General features: G+C 52.2%; 1 protein-coding gene across 7 annotated transcripts in view; it reads left to right on the forward strand.

Moving 5' to 3' along the window:
• KCTD6 (potassium channel tetramerization domain containing 6) overlaps nt 1-21,014 on the forward strand; it is a 201,523-nt gene that overhangs the window by 115,496 nt on the left and 65,013 nt on the right. For all 7 annotated transcript variants that reach the window (XR_012128906.1, XR_012128904.1, XR_012128907.1 and 4 more), the window contains one exon: nt 10,940-11,084. The gene's annotated coding sequence lies outside the window, so the exon portion shown is untranslated. The remainder of the gene's footprint in view (nt 1-10,939; nt 11,085-21,014) is intronic.

Here is a 21,014-nt window from a genome sequence, read left to right on the forward strand (position 1 = left end):
GTGTAGAAGTCATGTCCTCTAGGAAGCCTTCTCTGACCCTCCAGAGTTCAACATCTGCCTGTGCCCCTTGATGAGGGACATGCACCATGCAACCCCCGTCAAAGAGGGCTGGCCTCTCAGCACTGTGATTTCTTTGTGTTCAGGAGGGAGTGTGGGACCCAAGCAAGACCAATCAGACTTTTTCCTGGGATGGATCTGTGGAAACTGGGGTGAGAGCACCTCTTTTCTCCTTGACGATGCTAAGCTAGACCTTGTAAGTCTGGGGTTGCTGGAGTCCCTTTCTCAGCCACGATAACACGTCACCTCCTGTTGTCGACAAGTCCCGCCAGAAGATGCAGACACACGGGCTGAGCAGCAGGGGCTATGTGTGTGGTCTTGGTCTTGAGAGAATCAGGTAGTAAAATGAGGTGGACTTTGGAATCAGACAGACATGGGTTTGTCGTCTACCAGTTGTGTGCTTTGGGACACACCTCTCTGGGGCTCCGCTTCCTCCAGTAAAATAAGAGTGATGCTGTTTACCTGTCTTAAAAAGAGTGTCAGGCAGGGAGGCCACCTGTGTAGGCGTTTGCTGGCCTGGCAGCCTCTGCCCCATCCTCCCTGCTGCTTCCTGCTGGCACAGCCGGATGGCACGGTTCCCACGAGGATGTTTGCTCTTTCTGCGGAACCACAACGCCATCACGACACCTCTGCCTGCTTGTCTGCGGTGTTTCTTAGTGGCCTTGCAGGAGCTGGCACGTTAGCTTCTTCCTGTTTCCTGGAGCCCTCTGCACACAGGTGTCTTTCAGCTCACCCATGACCTGTTCCGGAGCCAAGATGAACAGAGAAAGGGTTACTCTCTCTCCAGGCTGGGGAGTGCAGGAGGGCACCTTGATGGAGAAATAAGTGGGTATTTCCCTTGCCTAAATCTGGTCTGTGGTCCCTATTGCTCTCAGGATAAAGGCCAAAGTATTTTACATGGTTTATAAGGCCTTGCATGATTTACCCGTGACATGAGGTCGACCTTGCCAACCCCATCCTCTGCTGTCCCTCCTTCGCCTTCCGCTCTAGCCGCCCAGGACTGCCCTGCATGAGGCCTTCTCCCTCTCCAGCTCGGCGTGTGCTGTGGTTCACCTGGGCAGCTCTCCCTTGTCCTCAGGTCCTCCCCCAAGCAGCCTTTTGTTGTTGAAAAGACAGGACTCAGAAGCTGTTTCCCGACAGGTCGTGAGGAGCCAGGCGCAGCCAGCAGTCACCTCTGAATCAGCCCCAGGCCGTGGGTCAGGTGGAACCTGAGCTCCATGAACAGGCTCCCTGACATGGGAGTCAGCCACAGGCTCACCTCTGCTATCTGTGCCACCAGGTCATTTCCAGGGGACGTGACCTAGCAGCTGGATCCTGAGCTTGGAGGAATAGGGCCGCAGTTGACACCAGCTGAAGCTTTAGGGCCGCACTGTCATTAGCTTTAGCCCCTTAACTTTTCCAGCCAACAATCAGGTTCCAGTGCCTCTTCCCAGAGCTGCACCCCAAATTACTGTCCAAATTCCAGATCCTATTTAGACTATACCTGGGGGTGACATGGCAAGGAGGTCGCACCTCCTCTGAGAACCCTCCCCGAGCCCTGGCTGCAGGCCCTTCCCGGGGGTCATGCTTCACCATCAGCCCTGCTATGGGGCTCGGCGTCCCCTCCAGCCAGCAGCTCTTCATCCATGTGCCTGGTCCTCGCACCAGGTGCGTAGTAGGTGTGTGATTTAGTTGTTAGAAGGAAGTGAGTGCCTTTCTGTTTGGGAAAGAAAATAGGGGAGGAGAAGGGAAAAAAAACAAAAAGGAAAAACCCAGAGCTACTCCCTCCATTTAATGGCTTCTTTCTTTTTACCTCAAGCCCAGTATTTTTTGCAAAGTTGAACTCTGTCCAGAGGACATGCTCAGACTTTAAAATCTAAGGGGCCTCTTCTGGCTAAATTCAAGCCACTGGGCCATTTTCCTTATCATCCCTGGAATTTCTGTGGGCCGAATGTCGTCCCCAAAGGCAGGGGGCTGCTGTCCTGCTGTCTGTTCCTCCCTGTGTTTATTTGTGTCCAGCTGTGAGTGGGCAGACAGTGTATTCGTCATGGCAAGGGACCCATTCTGCATGCGTGGGTGTGGGAGACAGAAACACACAGGCCGGGGTCTGTGGACGGAGGGGCCAGCAGGGTCCCAGGGGGACAGACTCAGGGAGAAAGAGAAGACCGAGCAGACAGATGTGAGCAGGACGAAGAAGAAGCAAAGACACTGAGAGACTGAAAGTGACAGACACTGACAGACACAGTGTGCCCCGCGGGTGGCCGCTCTGCAAGCACGTACAGGTGCACACACACCCGTGACTCAGGGCGCTGCTAAGCGTCCTGCTGATGACCAGGCGGGGGGCGGGTAACCCTGTCCGGACCCACTTGCCCCTTGTCCTGAGTTTTCAGTCATGCCTGAAGGCTGTCCTGGACACTGAGCATCCTGGCCCAGGCCTGTGTGCGGTAATCAGATAACCGGAGGCTGCCTTTCATTCTTAAACTGTCCTTCTTGTAAACCCCTGGTATTTATAGGCAATTATTGATCATGTCACCAACAGAGAGGGAGATACACAGTGAACAGATCCATAAACAATAAGGCTGGCTGCTCAAACAATTTGTTCCCATGACGTTTATTTTGGCAGGAAATAAAAGCCTGTTATTTCCATTATGCCCTATTTTAATTTTATTTATTGGTTTTAATGGTTTTCTCCAGCTCTGGCCAATGGTGGAATTAGTGGGCCATGCAAGGCCGCACAGCAGGGGTGCAGGGAGACAGGCCGAGGCATAGGATCCTGAGGGCTCTGCCTCCCCAAGTTCCTGGGGTGTTTTCCAGAGTGAGACACCAGAGCCAGCACGCCAGCCACTGCTCTGAGGCTCAATTTTAACTAATGTGATCCTCAGCAGCCCAGTGAGGAATTGAGGGAAACGGAGGCACAGAGGGGTCAGGCAGCAAAGCTGATGAAAGTTAGAGGAGGAAAGGATCCAAGATGAACCCACGTTCCTCACCACTTTGTTTTACTCCTCTGGACCAGTGCTTGGCAGTCTTCTGCAAAGGACCAGAGAAAATATTTGGGGCTTTGTGGGCTGTATGGTCGCGGACACGAGTACTCCACTCTGCAGCGGGACAGCAGCCAAGGACAGTGTGTCAATGAAGGAACATGATGTGTCCTAATGAAACTTTATTTATAAAAACAGGTGGCAGGCTGGATTTGGCCATGAGCCGTGGTTTGCTCTGGGTGCCGCCCCCTCTCAGCCCCCGTGCTCCCAGGAAACGAGCCCTGGTGCTCCCGTGCTGAGCCCCTGCCTGCCTGGGTTCGGCTCAGCCGCAGTGCTGGAGAAGGAAGGCTTCTGTGGGATCCACGAGGCTTCCTAAGACTGTGACGCTCCCCCCCGGGCTGCCGGGGTGCCCTCCGGCGGATCCACTCGCCCCCGCTTGCATAGTGCGGCTCAGCTGCCTGTCCTCTGTCCTGACTGGAGTTTCAGAGAAAATTTCCTTCTAGTTCGCCTGACCTGATTGTCACTGGAAGGTGCCTTCTCCGTGCCTGGCACTGGGGAGGCCCTCAGGAAATGGCAGCTCTAGTAGCCGCGTTGCACCTGCAGCTTTGCAGAGGCCTCATCTGGCCTGGGGATTGCGAGTCTCTATAATTAGGGTGTTAAGCATGGGCGCTTTGGAGCCCCATCTGGGATTTGCCATGGGACTGTGGATGCAGTCCTCTCGGCCTTGATTTCCTCAACTGTACCTGGCCATCACCCTCCCTAATTTAATAAATATTCAGTCATTTAATAAAAGCACACCCAAAGCATAACCTCTGGGACAGAGGAGTGCTCTGTAAGTGACAGCTGTTAAGCAGACCTCGTGCCCTCTCCCTTGGGGGTGCCCCTGGGTCCCCTACCCTCCTTCCTAAGGAGGCAGAAATCCCCCCAGGGTGAGAGGCAGACGTGCTCTGAAAGGGAATGCGTTCCTCCGGGCCCTGACAGGGCCCAGGGGAAGGCGCGGACATGGTCTGGCCATGTGTGCAGCCCCTTCCCTCCCCTCCAGCCTCTGGGTGTGGGTTGGTCTTAGGCTGCTGGACAGCTGTGGGTGCATTAGCCAGAGAAGCCAGCTTGTGCCACCAGACTTTCTCTTTGCTGCGTCTGGCTGTGCATCAGCAGAGAGTGCTAATGGGTCAGGGCTGGGGTTCTGGTTCTTTCCCTGAGCCACGGCAGGCCTACTGTTGGCCTGTCTGAACCACTTCAGCAGGTCAAGGATAAGGAAAATTCACCGCAGACCAGTGGGACCAGCGTCTTGGCCTCTTTGGTTGACCAACATGGCACCTCCACGGTGAGGTCAACAGGGCCTCGGAAGACTTGGGGATGTAAGTCTACCTAGGGAGGTGTGCGATCCAGGTCTCTGAAGAGGCAATGATCTTAATAAAAATCACAGTAATGATTCTGGTAAGTGTTAAGACTACTAGTCTGCCAGTTTTGAGCCCTGCATCCTTTCTTTTCATCTTCTCAACAGTCTTGTGAGGCAGATTTCTTTTATTAACTGCATTTTACTGATGAGGAAACAGGGGCTTACAGAGATTAAGTGACTTGCTCAAGGTTGCACAAGTGGAGGGGCTTAAACAATATTACCGTCCAGTACTTCAGTGACGGCGATTCCGTGCAGTGGGGATGGTTGGAGCTGGGGCCTGGTGGACATGTTCCAGCCCCTGTCCAGCACCCATTCCCCCTTCTTCTGGGGATGGCCCTGATTCCCCTTTGGGGGTCAGACTCCCTCTCCCACTCCCTGCCATGCGGCCGGCCCCGTCCCTGGCTCCAGCTGTGGCCACGTGGCACGTTCTGTCTCTTGGTCACAGAGATGGGATCAGAGATGGGCCGGTGACCCAGGCTGAGGAGATCAGGGCCCTCCCAGGGCTTTTGATGGACTTTTCCAGAAAGAGGAGCTGCTTTTCTGCTGTAGTTGCTGACTGGAGATGACTTAGAACAGGAGGGGCTGCTGGGTATCTGCCACCAGGTGGGGAGACCTCACCTGACAAGAAGGCAACACAGAGGGAAGGGTCCTGGAGAGAGCCAGAGCCCTGGGGATGCCGTTTGCTGGAGTCGGAGTTATCTCTGGACCTTTCCTTCATGTGAGCGACACAAGTCCTTTATCCGTAGGGCTGGTTTTGGTTTTGGTTTTTGTCAGTTGGACCCAGAAGAGTATTTCCTGATACACAAGGGCTTTCCGTTTAAACCGTTACATCTGCAGGCAGGTGAGGCGACTTGCCCAAGTTAGCACAGCTGGAAAAAAGGCAGAGCTGGGATTCCGTCTCCAGATGTGCTCTGCCCACCGTGTCTACATCTACCTCCCCAGGCCCTGCCCTTGGGAAGCAAACCCAGCATTGCACCCCTGTTTCCCAGAGCCCCCCAACACAGGGATGGGGACCAATCACAGCAGGCCTCTGCCCCTCTCCAGGGGATCTGTGCTGTGGGACCTCAGGCTGGGCAGGGGCTGCCACCCCCCACAGGCTGGCTGCTGCCCACCAGACGCGGCACCAGGCCTGCCGTCGTTATAGGCTGATCTTGTGGGTGGAGGAGCAGCGGCCCAGCCCGAGGATGTGCTGGCACACCATGGCTTCCAGGATCCCCTACCCCAGGAAATGCACCTCAGCTCTGCAGGCCCCCAGATGCCTATTGGAATGGAGTCGCTGGCCTGTGTGTAGACATGGCGATGAGCTCAGAATGGGAGTGTAAACTGTAACCGTAAGACAGAACCCCAGGGGCAGGTGCCTCTCCTCAGGTGAGACCAGCCCGTGTAATATTGGCTGGCCTGGCATGGCCTTAGGTGAGCAGGGGCCAGCCAGAAGGATGGGGGCTGGCAGATGCATGAGAGCAGACAGACGGATGGGCCAGGTGGAGAAAACAGCGGGCGAAGCCAAGCCCGCCCCCCGAGCTGTGCTTGGTGTGGGTGACGGCACCTCGCTGACCCCGCCTGCCAGCACCAGCTCCCACCCTCCCTGCAAGGAGCTGCCCCCCTTCTGCCCTCCCTCTCCCCCTGCTCTCAGGTCCTGCCGGTCCCAAATGCTGGCCTCCCCTGCCCTCTTGCCTCCTGCCCTGCTGGCATTCCTTGGCAAGTGCCATCTTAGAGGAGTCTGTCCTGACTCCCTTTATCTGCCTCCTTTTAGCTGTCCCTTTCGCTGTCATCTCCTTCACGGTGCTGTCCAGGCTGTGCTGACATGACTGTCTGTGCAGGTTGTTTTTCGCCCTCTGGCTAGAACCATTTCTGGTTGGTGCCTTATCTTGCTACTCATCGTATTGTCGTTTACCTGGCGTTCAGGAAGTACTCAGTTAATGCTCAACAAGTGAATCACCTGGAAGCATACTCCCGTGCCAGCTCTCCGCAGCCACGGACGTAGAATCAACCACATCGCAGAGGCAGTACAGTGGCGTAGTGGGGAGCACATGTTTTGCAGCCACACTGCCCACGCAAGTTATTTAATCTCTCAGTGACTTGGTTCCCCTTCTGCAAAATGGGAGCAATCACGCTGCCTACCTCATAGAGGTGATAGGAAGATTAAATGTATTATTGTATAGAGAGCACTTGGCACAGAGCGTGGCACATAACAGGTGCTAATTTATGTGTTTTGTGATTATTATCCTAGATCCCTAGACAGTAAGAACTATAGGGATTAATAGGTGATTTTAGACTCACTCCCATGTTACAGAAGAGAAAACTGAGGCTTAGTGAAAGGACGGAACTGGCCTGACATTACACAGCTAGAAAGCCCCTCAAGAACATATCACTTTGTTGTCACTTTTCGGGTCATTATTTTCAGAGAAAAATGAGAGTTGAGGTCTATAGAACATTCCTTCTTTCTCCATTCATTCTTCAAATATTTTTGTGCCCATGGTTGATGTTCAAATGTGTTTTTTGAATGAATAGATGAGTGAATGAACGAATGAATGAATGTCAATGGGTCCCTGTGGTTAAGGAAAAAGGTCATCAAATCCCTGGCTTGCATGCCCAGCACCTCATCCTCACGCCCGTGGCAGACATAACCAGTCTGTCATGGCATACCTTTGCCCTGAGCCTGAACCCAGCCCAAGAATCCCCATCTCAGTCCACTATTGACTGGTCAGACCTGGCCCCTCCAATGAACTCTGTCCGCCTTTCTCAGTCTCGTCTCAGACATCTCTCTTTCCTTTCACCCTTCTCTCTCTGGCTCTTTTGCTCCTTAGCTCCCACCCACCCCGCCTCCCTTTTCCCTTCTCTCAGTGATGTGGACCCAGAGGTACAGCCCTTTCCGTGCTGCTGGGAACACACCTGAGGGCTCAAGACTCCCACGTCCCGGCTTCGGTGGAGAGGGTGAGGTGGTCCAGCTGGTGCTTTGGGTCCCTGGCGCCGCTGACCACCACCCTGGGCCAGCTGCTGAGAGGGTCCGGCCTCTCGGGCCCCGGAGGGGCTGGGGCCTCCCAGGCAGGCCCTCCGGGTGCAGCAGGCCCGCCGGAGGGACGGAGTGGCCCACGGGCGCTCCTCCGGGCGCTGCTCCGGCTCTGCCCTCCTTTGAGCAGGCCGGCCATGAACTGCCCCTGCCCTGTTAAACAGTCTCACCAGGAAGGAGGAAGTTCATCAAGGGCTCACTGCGAGGAAATGGATCTGAAGTCTTGCCTGGCTGAGGCCCCCCCCCCCCCCCCCCCCCCCGAGGCCTGGGCTGTCACTGTCTCTTCCTCACAGAGCTCTCCTGGCCTCCGCAGAGGCAGCTTGGGGTAGGGGTCTGTGCAACTTAATCAGGAATGAAATATGGCAGTTGCTGCCTGAAAAAGCAAAACAAGCACAGCATGATGCCTGCCCCAGTGCAAACCAGCCCCTGTGACAGCCTCCCCTTGCCTGGGGCAGGAGCGGGGCTGTGGAGTTAGGGAAGGTGCTGTCACTGCTCTGAGGCTCTGGGCCAGGGTGGGGGCTGCAGGGAGGAGGTGACCATGGACACAGGCAGACTGGGGATGGGGGTGGGGGTGGGGATGTAGAGAGGGAAGGGCTCAAGGGCACCTACAAGACAGCGGCCATGGATGGTGGGAAAGGGGGTGGGGGTGGGGATGCAGCAAGGGAAGGGGTCAAGGGCACCTGCAAGACAGTGAACATGGATGGTGGGAAAGGGGCCCCTTGATCAGGGAGCAGAAGTGGTCTGGGGAACAGATTCTGCATTTGGCTGGGACGCACAGAGTTGCAGGGAAAGCTGGAGGAGGGGTGGAACAGAGAAGGGCCAACATGTGGAATTTCAGTGTGACAGTCGCTGCGGTGTTTATTGCCTCTTTCTGTCCTTAGGACTCTGGGTACCTTTAGGGGGCCTCAGTGTCCCCTACTTCTGCTTAAACTGCCAAATGAAGGAATGCCAGCCTATTTCTGCACTTGTGTGAAAACAGCACTGGTCCAGGGGCCAGGAGCTGTGTTCCCCACTCTACCCCGAGCAGATGTGTGACCCAGGCATTCCCATCCACTCTCTGGGGCCCAGGCATCCTCACAACAGCCCTGGGGGGAAGGAAGGCCAGAGTGGCCTCCAGGACGGCTCCACACTTTGGGGAAGTTGACTGTCCTCATGGAATCATCCCCTCATTGTCCTTCTGTGGCCAAAACCCTCACGGAGGCACCCATGGGAGCGGGCCTCTGAGGGGACATCCTCCCCATCGTGTGCTCAGAGAGGAATCAGCAGGGCCTCGGCACTGTGCTGGCCCCCGGGGGCGCAGAGGCCCCCCTACTGCCCGCCTGCTGTGCAGGTGGAGAAACGGCTTTGGTTCGGGTGGGCCTGGACGTTTCCTGACCCTGCTGATGACCTGCTGGGTCCCCTTGGCAGCTGCCCTCCCCTTTTCAAGCCTTGGTTTCCCTTTCTGCAAAGCGGATGACCCCTGTGTCACGGGGTAGTTACAAGAATTTTTTTGGAGGGCCTGGCCCACAGGGGATGCTCGGTGAACTCCGACTGTGGTTATAATTGCTCCTTATTGGTGCAGTGTTGTCTGTGAGTCTGACTCTCCTGGTGGAAGGGACCAGGACTCCCCTCTTAGACGACAGCATTGGAAGCGTGGGGGAGCCAGTGTCAAGGCTAGACGCGGGTCTGGCAGGAGGTGTTGATGCCCAGTTGCTGGTGTTTGACAGCTGGCTCATTCCCGTGGGGAGCGCTGGTGCAGAGGCTGACCCAGGGGCCAGGAGGAGGTAGGACTGGCCTGCGTCCCTTCTGTTCCCGACAGAGTTGGGGCACTGGCTCTGCCGCCAGCCAGGGGCCTGCACTCAGGGGAGTAATTCTGACATGAGAGCTTCCTTCTCTTATTTAATTATAGTAAATAATACAGTCCCATCGCGGAAATTTTGGAAAACACCGAAGAGCGTAAAGGAATTAATATTTTCCCTCTTTCCCCTGCGGTTGTGTGGTGCACCTCCTCCTGGGCATCCAGGTCCATGCCCCTCTCTTTTCACTTCTCATCACAACTGAGGCATTTCCCACATGGCTGGGAACTTGGAGATGCATTTTTCCTAATGACTGTACACAACTGCATGTTCCAAGCATTGTCTTCATTTACCCTCCTCGACGGCAGGGGGCTTTGATCGTCTCCGCGCACACGCGTGCCTGTGATAAGGACGCTTCACTGAATTTGTGCAGGCACATCTTGTAACCTTGGTGCCCCTGTATTTACTCCTTTTTAAAAAAGGGACCAGTAATTCCAGCCCTCCCGCCCTACAAGGTTTTATGAGGCAAGGCGAAGAAAACGGACAGGGCATCAAAGTGCCTCCAAGAACCTGGGGAAAGAGCCATCTTTCAAATGGAAGTCCAGATGTTCCGCACTGCCTCTTTGGGCACTACCTCTCCGAGAGGGGTGTGTGTGTGTGTGTGTGTGTTCCTGAACAGTTGGGGGATTAGGTGAGTGTGGGACAAGGAACGATATAGCAACAGCATCAGCAGTTACGGAGCGTTTACTCTTTCCTTGACACTCCATTAACCAAGGGACCTGCACAGTCTGAATTCATCCTAATGATGACCCTCCTCAGGAAGTACTATTATTACCTACAAGTTACTGAGGAGGAAACTGAGGTACAGGGGGGTTAACTAATTTGCCCCTGGTGTGAGCCAGCAGATGGACAGTTGAGGAGGGACACACAATAGCACTTACCCTGGGCCTCCTGAACACCTAGGGCCCCCCCCCAGCATTTCCTGAAATGAGATGCTTTTAAAAATTTGAGCATGGCTCAGTGTTCCTGGCAGGCAGATGAACTAATCTGAAGATTATTTCCCCAGAGCTGGGCTAGTTTCTGAATTAGAATCCTTCATTTAGAGAAAAAAGCCCAGAGGAGAAGAGCTGAATCCCCTCGCACGTCCCAGACAACATGCTAGAGCAGCGTCATGTGTGTGCGTGTACGTGTCCGAGTGTGGGTGCCCATAAGCAGGTGAGTGCATATGTTTCTTGGGTGCCTGTAAGTGTGTGTGCACGTGTGCGTGCCCAGGGGTACACAGATGAGTGTGTTTGTATAGGCTGTATCTGACCTTCTGGGTGCCTAAAGACAAAAGAATTGGTTTACTAATGAAAGAAATGTCCACCACACCAATTTTTTTAGCTGTAATTTTTGAAAAGAAGCTGGCCCAGGAGCCAGGCAGGGATTTCTCTGTCCTCCTCTCAGCATCAGATCACTGCCACCATGGGCCGTCATAAAGGAAGGAAACCAGGTGTGTGCTGAAGCCGAGAAGAAAGGCGCAAAGCATCACAATGCCAAGTGGCACCATCAATCCACTACCAGCAGTTTACAGTTTTCCTCGTCCTTCTTAATTGACCAAATCCAATGTGGCCACGTGTGCCTGCTGTGAAATAAAATCAGTGCCTTGGCATGAGAGTCACAGCCAACAACAGAACATGAATAGAGTTAGAAATTACTTTCATGAGCATGAATAATTCATTCCTCCATTCATTTATTTCAGTGCTACTTTTGTGGCTTCGAACAACGGAAACCACAAACTGGGAATGGAAGTCATTCCATCGATGCGGAACCAGAGTGGACAGCTGGGCGGGACTTCTGGGCTTGGAGGCCTGGGCCAGCGGCAGCCTGTCCACCCTGCCCGCAGTGTGAGTCTGATGCTATGGATGGGGGCGGGATAGGGCGGCTGAATGACGTCAGAAATCTGGCAGGAATCTCATTGAGCCAAAATCGAGGTGTTGCAGGGCTGCACCCCTTCTGGACCCCCAGGGGGAATTGGTTTCCTTCCCTTTTCCAGTTTCTAGAGGCAACTCACATTTCTTGGCTCGTGGTCCCTTCCCTCTTCAAAGCCAGCAGTGTTGCATCATTACAACACTTGCTCCATCACCAGTCTTTTCTCTGACTCTCTCCTTCAGCTTTTCTCACCCCTTTTCAAGCACCCTGTGGTGGGCCCACCCAGATAATCTAGGATAATTTTCCTATTTTGAGGTCGGCTGATTAGCAGCCTCAATTCCATCTGCAGCCTTAATCCACCTTTGCCGTGCTTGCTGACCTATATATAATGTTTGAAGTGGGAAATCACTTCTGATGTCTTAAGAATTATCAAAGTAATGCTTGCTCATGGTGAAATATTCAGAACAGTGCTGAGCTATATGAAATAAAGGTTTAAATGCCCGCTTTTAGCCAGTGTCCAAGATGGAACACTGTTCATAATTTCTAAGTATCCTTCTAGAACTTTCTATGCCCATACAAGCATATGTAAATATGTTTCTCTTGTCCTCTCTCTCTCTCTCTCTCTCTTTGCATTCTTCTCTGTTTCTCTCTCTCTCTTGCCTGCTATTCCAGCAGCCGCCCATCAGTCTGCCCATCAAGTCAGCTGGCATGAATTTTACTCCACACCGTGGATATAAGAAATGTCATGTTTCTTTATTTTTCTAAATCAGGTTGAATCTCACTGCAAACCTCCACTTGTCAGGGTGGCAAGCACTTCAGCATCCACCATAATTCAACCTCAATACTAACTATAATTCTGGTTTTCCTCATCCTTCCTGGTGGCCAGAAAGCTGGCGTGGGGAGGGGCTCAGGGATGTTGCAGGAACAGGGCCTGATGTCTCCTTTTCTTTCCACATAGTCACAGATTTCCAAACAGTGTTCTGTGAAGATTTCCAGTTAAAACAATGTAAGAAAACTGACGTACACACAGATGAAAGACCGAAACAAATGTAGCGAAGTACCAATGGTGCTGTCTCTTGGAAGTGGAATTTATGAGGGCAATTTTAATTTCCTACTTGACACACTCTTCTTTTCCCCCACATTTTCTACAGTTAACAGATACAACTTTATAATCATCACCATAAGGTTTGTTATCATCAGTACTTGAAGTCCTCTCTCCATTGGCCTTTCTTTGCAGCTGAGCACCCTGCTCCTCAGGACCGCGGGGCCCTCCTTGGGTGGAGTTCTCCTTGCATGCGGGCACATGTTTAACAATGCAATTGACCCTTGGCATGCAAACTGAAGCTGTGCTGCTTTTCTTGGCTTTGGAGAGGGCTCAGGTGGAGCAGGGAGTCTGATGGTCCGGAGAGGAAGCAGCCGGCCTTTATGGCCACCTTGTACTTTGTACTGGGGCTCACAGCTAGTGTCCTTTCATTCCAGAGGGGAGGGCTCCCCCTTCCAGCTGCCAGGCAGCTGTGGCAGCTCTAATCTGCCCTTCGACAATGGAGTCTGGCTTCTCCAGTGAGTGGGAGTAGGTAGGGGGCAGAGGTCCAGGGAGCTACGGCGTAGGGTGGTGACCCGGCCCTTCCCTCCCAGGGCCTGGGCTCTGAGTGGATGGGCCAGTCAGGCTGTGGACCGGTGGGATTTCTCCCAGCAGCAGCCTGAGGGTGAGGAAGCTCAGGCAAGGCAGACACTGAACACACCTGGGAGTTTCTTCGTGCTGGTTGTCTGTAGGCACCTTTGGGGTGGGGACAGAAGGTGGTATTCAGGTACCAGCAATGCTCATGGCATTCAGCCATTCAGCTGTTGGTCAACAAATATTTAATGAATACCTTCTCTGAGCTAGGCCCCAGGCTGGGGCTCCAGGGTACAATGAAATGCAGAGAGACATCTGCTTGCTGACCCAGTCTGGGGTGGATGTCCTCAAACAGGCTCTGCCTTTTGTTTATTCTTGTCTCTCTTGTTCTTTGCTTTCCTTGTAATTTCCATTCCTGGAATATAGTAGGAACTCAGTACACATTCGTGAAGAATTTATTTCCTGTTAGTCAGATGAAGCAATCTAAAAGCAAAAATGTATGAAAGTCAAATGAAATGGAAAGATGTTGTTCTTGATTCTTTTAAATGTATCATCGCCATTGTAATGTATGGACTCTCTGCGCTTCCCTGTCACACTCACAATTTGATGTCACTAAGACGGCTGGGAAAGGGCCAGCCTCTCCCGTCACTTTAGCGAGCGTGGGGTCCATTTGCCTGGGTTCAAATCCCAGCTCCCACACTGACCAGCCGTGTGAGCCTGCTTGGGCAAGTCACTTTGTGTCTCTGACCCCAGTCTCCTCTGTAAAATGAGGCTGATAAGACAGGTGCCCTCAATGCGCTATCCTGGGGCTTAAATGAGATGAAGCAGGTAAAGCTCAGAGCTCAGAGCCCGGCTCAGAGCAGGCGTCCTCCCTGTTGACAGATGTCTTTCTCTGTGAACCCTCTGACTCTGTTTCCCCTCTCCTTTGCGGGAGGTCCTGACTGGCCCTCAGGACTCGCTGCCTCAGGGGATGTGGCCTCGCCTCCCAGGCTGCGGAGAATGCTGGACCCAGCATGCCACAGGGCACTCCTTGACTGGCGCTGATTTCCAAACGCCTTTTAACTTACTGAGCTGGAAGGAGGCCCAGCACTGGGCCAGACTATACCTGGGTTGGGGAGACATGAAGTGGGGACCTGGTGTCTTACCTCAGCCTGTAGAACCACACTCTCCCCAACCTGGCTGAAAGCAGTAACCTGGGTCAGAAGTCACCTCCTCGAACCCTATCTGTTAGAGAGCAAGGCCACTCCCCTCTGCTGCCCCCAGCTTCACACACACAGTGAAGATGGCTCTGAGCTCATCGGTGGTCATGTGTGTCCGGCTCCACCAGTGGTGTGCTGGAGAGCTTTCCCACCTAAGTCCCCAGAAAATATGTATGCACATCTATACATGCATAAGTTCATTATATTTTACTGGTATAAAGGATGCATATTAAATGCACATTTATTACTTACATAAAAATTAAATAGAAATTACTCTTTATTATAAATCCCATTTAATCCTTGACTCTCACAGAACCCTTCCACTCATTTCTGCTGACTACTTGTATTAGCCAATTGATAGTTGGCCATTCAACCATGATTTGACAGAATTAGACTATAAATACACACTTGATTACTTTGCCATTCACCAAAGAAGTCTTTTGGGTCATTGAATGAGCAAATGTAGTTCTGTCCTGAATTTTCATTTATGTTAATAAGATGAAAGTGGAACATTGAACACGTATGTCTAAACTTCACTTGATTATCAGTGACACGACTGGCTTGTTGCTGAAAAAGATGACAGGTTTTGAATACTAGAAGACTATTTCCTCACTTGTGTGTCCAATTTAAATGTAATGGCTACAACATGACATGCTCTTATGTTTACTGCAGTATTAACATTTCTCCAACACTTTCTTAAGTCTAGGGTCTGGATAGTCAGCAAAGCCATAAATCAAACTGAGATTTGCAGTAAGATCTGCTGAGGAATCTTTCTTTTGGGTAACTCAAAATACACTGATTTAGGACTTCAAGTTGGCAAAATGCCTTCATCTTTGCCTGGCTAGAAGCAAGTCATAGTTTCTACCCACACTCCGGGGAGATTATATAGGATGTGAATGGCAGGAGCTGGGGGTTGTCAGGGGTCACCTTAGGGTCCGTCTGCCACAGACAACCCTGACCCCGCCCTGCCACGTGGTGTGGCTTTAGCTCCTCTCCTGCAAAGAGTCAGCTAGGGAGCCCTGCCTTTGCCCGCCCGAGAACATTTTGCCTTTCCCTTGTTGAGGGGGCTGACCTGCATGATCTTGGTATTTTGCTGATGCTGACATTGGACATGTGGGAGGAGCCCTGGGGTGTCCTTGGGGCTGAGTTGTCCGGTAAACCCAAATCCTTTATGTGATTCTGAGGCAGGTCCCGGGTGTCCTATGACATCAGGAGGCATCAGGCAAAAGAAGAAATAATTGAAAACACCTCAGGCTTAGGAGTGAAGGTCACAGAGTCAGGCGAATGCCTTCCCTTGATTTCAGCTGGGGTCACCGTGCCGCTGAGGGCAGGTCGCTAATACTACGGTGGAACTGAGCCGACTCTGTGACTGGAAAGATGGATCTCCTTTGAGGTGCACTCTAGTGCCGGGAAGGCAGGGTGGTCATCCCCTCACTTCTGTGGGGCCGCTGAGAGGCCCCTGGTGTCAGTGAAGCCATCTGTCCTGTGAGCTCCACCTATGTGGGTTTTTTTACATCAACACCCCCCAACCTTAAGGAGGCCCAGACCCTGAAAAAGGAGGTCCAGATACCACTCATGAGAACAAAACTGGGGCATCTGCCTCTTCAGCCAGTGTTTCTGCAGTGAATACCTAATTACTGATCCCCGATTCTGTGCCAGGCTCCGTAGGAGGCATAGGTATGAGAGCAGAAAACAAGCCTGCCTGCACGGAATTCCCTGTCCGGCAGGAAGTCAACCAAAGAATTAGACCACAAAATAAAGTGTGAAAAGTGCTTTGAAGAGACAGTGAAAGAGGTGAAACAATATAAGAAATGCCGTTTTACATGTTGCAGTCAGAGGAGGTCTTCAAAAGAAGTGAAATGTAAGTTGAGATCTAAAAGATGAGATGACCTAGCCACTCTCAATGGGGGAGAAGAACATTCTAGAAGGACAGACCAGAGTATGCAGAGCTCCAGACTGGGAGAGTGTGGGGAGTGAGAGGGAAGGAGAGCCAGGGGAGGGAGGGGCCAGGTAATGCGGATATATTTGGGCAGTGAATCGAGGGTCTGCTGGGTTGGAACCGGCGGGTGGGGAAAGGCAGTGACCAGAAAGACGTCTGGGTATTCACACGAGGATGGGGGGAGCCAGGTACTGAGACGGCTCTCCCACCCCCTCCTTCCTGCCAACTTCCTTCGGCATAAACCAGGGATATGTGCTGGTGAGCAGGCTCCTCCTCCGGATTGTAGCATTTGCTGGTTTCCGTGCTGTGCATACACTCCCTCTGAGCTATCAACCAGCTTGCCAGATTCCTGAGTGGAGCTTGAGTCAGACCCTGAGCGGGAGGAGCCGCCCCAGCACACCAGCCCCCCACGGGGTCTCAGCACATTCCTCTCTGGGGGCGGTTCAGCAGGTAGTGGCTTTGAGGCCCCCCCCCCGCCCCCCCCCCGAGCTCTTTCCCTTTCTGTCGCCCCTGGATGTCTGTTGCTTTGTATTTTCCTGCAGCCACCCGAGGTGGCAGCCGCCAAGAAAAACTCACCATGTCGTTGCTGCTCTCGGGGACAGTTCCATAGTTTTTATGGCAGTTGTCTAATTCTGTCCTAGAAGCTCATCCAGAACAAGCTGATGGATAATTGGTCTTTATACAGCATTTAGGGCAACGCAGGCTGTTTGTTGTAAGACGCCTGAATCTAGAGAGCATGTCGGATGGAACCTGCTGTGGATGGAGAGAAGCAGGCAGGCAGGAAGCGGAAGACAGCTCCCCAGTCCACCCCGCCGAGCCCTGCGCCACGAATCCCTCGGGTGGCACTCCTTTACCACCTCGGCGTGTTCCAAGTCAGACCCCTCCATGCTCCGCGAGCCAGCCTCTCCTTGGATTTTCCATCCCTGTTGTGCACACGGCCATTATCCCGGTGTCTCGGGACCTCGGAGGCCACTGTGACCCGGCTCTCTCTCTCTCTCTTGTCCCCGACACGGATCTCATGTTGTGGTATTTGTTACATCTGTTCCTTTAGGTTCGCGCTCCTTGCCACTCCTAGAACTTCCATCTGCAGCGTCTGTCTCCTGCCCCACACAGTGCCTGCCATCCTGCAGGGCTTGGGTGCCCTGGGGTGGGTCCTTACCCTGGCATCCAGGCTCTCTGGGACCTGCCCCCATCCACGGTGCCACCCCCGGTCCCCACCATCCGGCTGCTGGGGATTTAGGTCTTCCATGTGCTATGGAAGCCTCGGACTCCAAATCTGGTGGCCAGCTCCAGTATTACTGGTTACGGGACCCTCGGCAAACACCTCACTGCTCTGGCCTCAGCTTCCTCATCTATCAGGTGGATTATATTACACCTACTTAATTATAAGGATTCGTGGAAAAAGGCTTTTAAAATGCATTATCATTATTATAGACTATAGCAAATCCCATACTTCACTGAATCTCAGAGGCATCTTTTTCCCACCTTCTAACATCTCTGAAATTGAATGCATCTTACAATTGCTTTGAAGAAACACTGTGTCTTTGTTCAATTCATGGCTTTTATTCTTTCTTGATGGTACATGAACTGCAGGGCTTGGGTGCCTGCCATCCTGCAGGGCTTGGGTGGATCTTAGATTCCATGATCATTAGTAACTAGATTCCACAACATAATTGATTATTAGTAACTTATTTTTGTCTCAAAATGACCTTTACCTCTGGTAAATTTCTATCTGCAGACATGTCTCTCTTCCTTCCAGGCCTTTTGATCAAGATGAGTGTGAAAATTTGAGGTGAGGATACCAGGTGCTGTAAGTTTTGCTGTCTCCTCCTCCAAGAGGCCTCCCTGCTTCTCCTCTATGCACACGGTCGCTCTTTTGAATTTCTCCCAGTGTAGCACCAACCAGAGCCTACCTTGGGCCTTATTACTATATTACAAATTTATTTACAAAAATCAGCCACATCTAATTTTTAAGCACTGCCAGTGTACCATGCTTTGGTTCGCACAGTGCATTGTCTCACTGCATCCCCACAACCTGTGAGGCAGGCATGACTTCTAAGGTGAGGACATCGAGGTACAGAGAGATTTGGCAACATACCAAAAGACACCCAGCCAGTGAGTGAAGGAGCTGGGAATTTACTGGGCTCTGTCTGATGGGGAACCGCACTGAACGGCCTCTGGTATATGCCTGATCATCTCTGGATTCATGGTCCACACCACGGGGGCCACCACACAGCAGATGTTCAAATCATCTTATTTGCCAGTGAATAGAAGACGCTGGCTTGGACTGGCCCCTTAGGGCAGTTAGCAGTGTAAACCGTCAGTTCTCATCCTCACATCAAAAACTGTACCCGATTCCTCTACCCTTTGCCTCAAAGAGACAGGTTGTCTTTTATGCCAGCCTTTTTCCTTTCTAAAGTCATCCTGATCACATGTTCCTATTGTTTTCTTTTGAATAAATCCCCAGCCACGTCTCATGTGCAATTACATTATCTCTCAGCCACTCCCCTTTGGTGCAGCCTGTCCACCTGTTTCCGAAGCATCTTCCAAACAGCAGCCGGGACTGGTGGATGGCTGCCCAATAGCACCATAAAGAAAGAGCACACTTAGAGTTACTGAAAACACTTAAATGCACCGTTCACACCCCACTCCCCCACTCTTCCAAACATATGCCAGGTGCTGTCTCTGAAAACCAGACCAGTGCCACTCCCAGCGCTGCTAGTAGGTGCATTTTCTTACCTGTGACCTCCTGATGCCACCTGTGAGCCTGGAGATTCGGCCTTTGCTCATGGGCAGCAAGAGGGGGCTCACAGAGCCAGGACATGATGCCAAGTTCTTTCCTTGGGGAGCAAGGGATGATTTGGTGGTGTTGGCACACATTAAAAAGATGCTTTGGGGGGATATCTTGTCATGTGCGCCAAACGGATGACACCCAGTGTCTGCTGATGCGTAGACATTGCCTCTTGCGGCCTCTGGTCAGTGGTGCGGTTTATCCCCAACTCCTGCTCAGCGGACCAGGGCTAGCCATGGCTTGGTGGGGAGCCCATCCCTTATGCCACTTTTGGGAGCAAGTTCCCTTCCTGTTTCGCTCCTTCTGTCTCTGCCTGTACCCACAAAGCAGGAAGCTTAAGAACCAGTGGTTGAGAGGATACTTGATCGTGAAGCTGGGATGTTGTAGGCAAGAAGGAGTGATCATTACAAATACGCTTCTGTCCTGCTTTCCTTTTGCTGGACACATGTTTTATTTTGGGGCGTGTTTTCTTTCCACACACCCATGTTTATCAGAACAAGGAGCTATCTAGGTTTTCACAAGGGCTTAGTTTTCCACCCCAGCTACCAAACTTGCACGTTTGCTCGTGGAACCGAAGCAGAGCCAGGCAGGAGGGGTCAGGTGATGTTTGGACAAGGGGAGGGTTTTGTGTGCTTTTTTATAAGGTGGACTCTGCCTGAGGGATGGGCAGCCTTAAAGGCCAGGTGTTCTGGCTGAAAGGGGGTTTCCTTGAAGAGTGTCTGATGGAGACTCATACTCGGTTATACCTGCACGAACTTCCACCCACTTGGGGCCTGTGGGGGGCAGGGGGATATCTCTTGCCCCGCAGACTAAATAGGTGAGGTGAAAACAGGTCTGTTATCTTCTGTTTATCTGTGTTTCTTGGGACATCATGTTGAAGTAAATGGAGAAGAGCACCAAACATTTAAAGTAAAAAGAAAAAAAATACCCAGTTTTATCGAGCACTTATTATGCACTAGGTATTGTTAAGCAGCTTACCAGCCCATGTCAACCTGTATATATGAGTCAGTGTTTTATTAAACTCTTTTTTACAAAAGAGCTTGCTGAGGCACCGAGAGAAGCAGCACCACAGCCAAGTGGTGGCTGGAGATTCGAACCTGGCAGCCTACTGGGTTCTCCCGCACCCCCCGCTCCCGTACCGCCCCCCGCATCTCTCTCCATGAGGGGACAGAAGCAGGGCTGAGGGCACCGTTCAGTCACGTGGTGACTACTGCAAATGAGGCTTCCCTCGTACCAAAGAAACAGCCCAAGTGATGGGGCTTGTTTTATTCCAGATAGGTCTTACCCTTTCCACATGGACTCCTGGAAAAGATTTTCTTTAAACCATAGCTCTTTTGAAGAGAAGTAATTTTTTTCTCTTTTTGTTTCCCCTCCATGAAACAGGACTTGCTCATTGCAAAAGTTGAGATGTAAGCACAGAGAATTAAAAGTCATGTGGCCCTGCCTTCCAGAAAATTCCACCTAAACACGCTGGGGTCCAAACTGCATCCCCTCATCTGGGTGGTTGTTACACGTACATGCCTGAGATAAAAAGACACAGCAAAGGAGAGAGTGCTGACCGTCATGCTGCGTTGCCACGTTATCACGCATAACTATGCCTGTGGGTTGACGCACATCTTAAATGTGATCGTTTGGTATGGCGGATGGACATGGTTTCTTTCAAAGCACCGTGGGCATGTGCTCACTTAAATAGGTCAGCTCTCCTGCATGACCTGACTGCTTTGGCAAGGCTAAGATCACAGCCAGTGGGAAAGAGGAAGAGGGGAGGGCCCAGGGAGGCACTTTGTGTTTCAGTGGGGGAGACATGGCCCTCATCTGCTGTGGAGGAAGCTCCACAATGACCCTCTAGGGGCAGTTCTCAGGTGAGTCCCAGAGAGGCTCCGCACTGCCTTCCACCAGCCTGGAGGCTGCAGCGGGTGGAGGAGTATAGGTGCTCTGCGAGGGGAGGAGCTGGAATGCCTGTCCTGCCTTCCTAGGGACAGCGCTTCGATTAACCACCTCTGAATAGGGTTTATAATGCCCTTGGGTTTGCGTATGAGAGCAGGAGCCCTCTCATCCAGTATGACTGAGACCTGCAGTCAGAGGTTAATTAAAACATCAGTTCAAGTGAGGCATTGGCAGGAGGGAGCAGATAGCCCTCTACAAACTGCTGATAAGACTTGGAAGGCCGCGGGCAGTCATCGCTGTGTGCCTGAGGGTCTGAGCTAGTCGTGTGCGTCAGTGGGCAGAGTTTTCACTGTGTTATACTTACTTGATGGATGAGGAGACTAATGTTCAGAAACTGTAGGATGGATACTTAAGCTGAAATACTTCTGCCATTTTAATTTAGCTCTTATTCTTAGAGTGATCTCTTCCTTTGTA

Source organism: Manis javanica, chromosome 3, assembly GCF_040802235.1.
Source record: "Manis javanica isolate MJ-LG chromosome 3, MJ_LKY, whole genome shotgun sequence".
Taxonomy (NCBI): domain Eukaryota; kingdom Metazoa; phylum Chordata; class Mammalia; order Pholidota; family Manidae; genus Manis; species Manis javanica.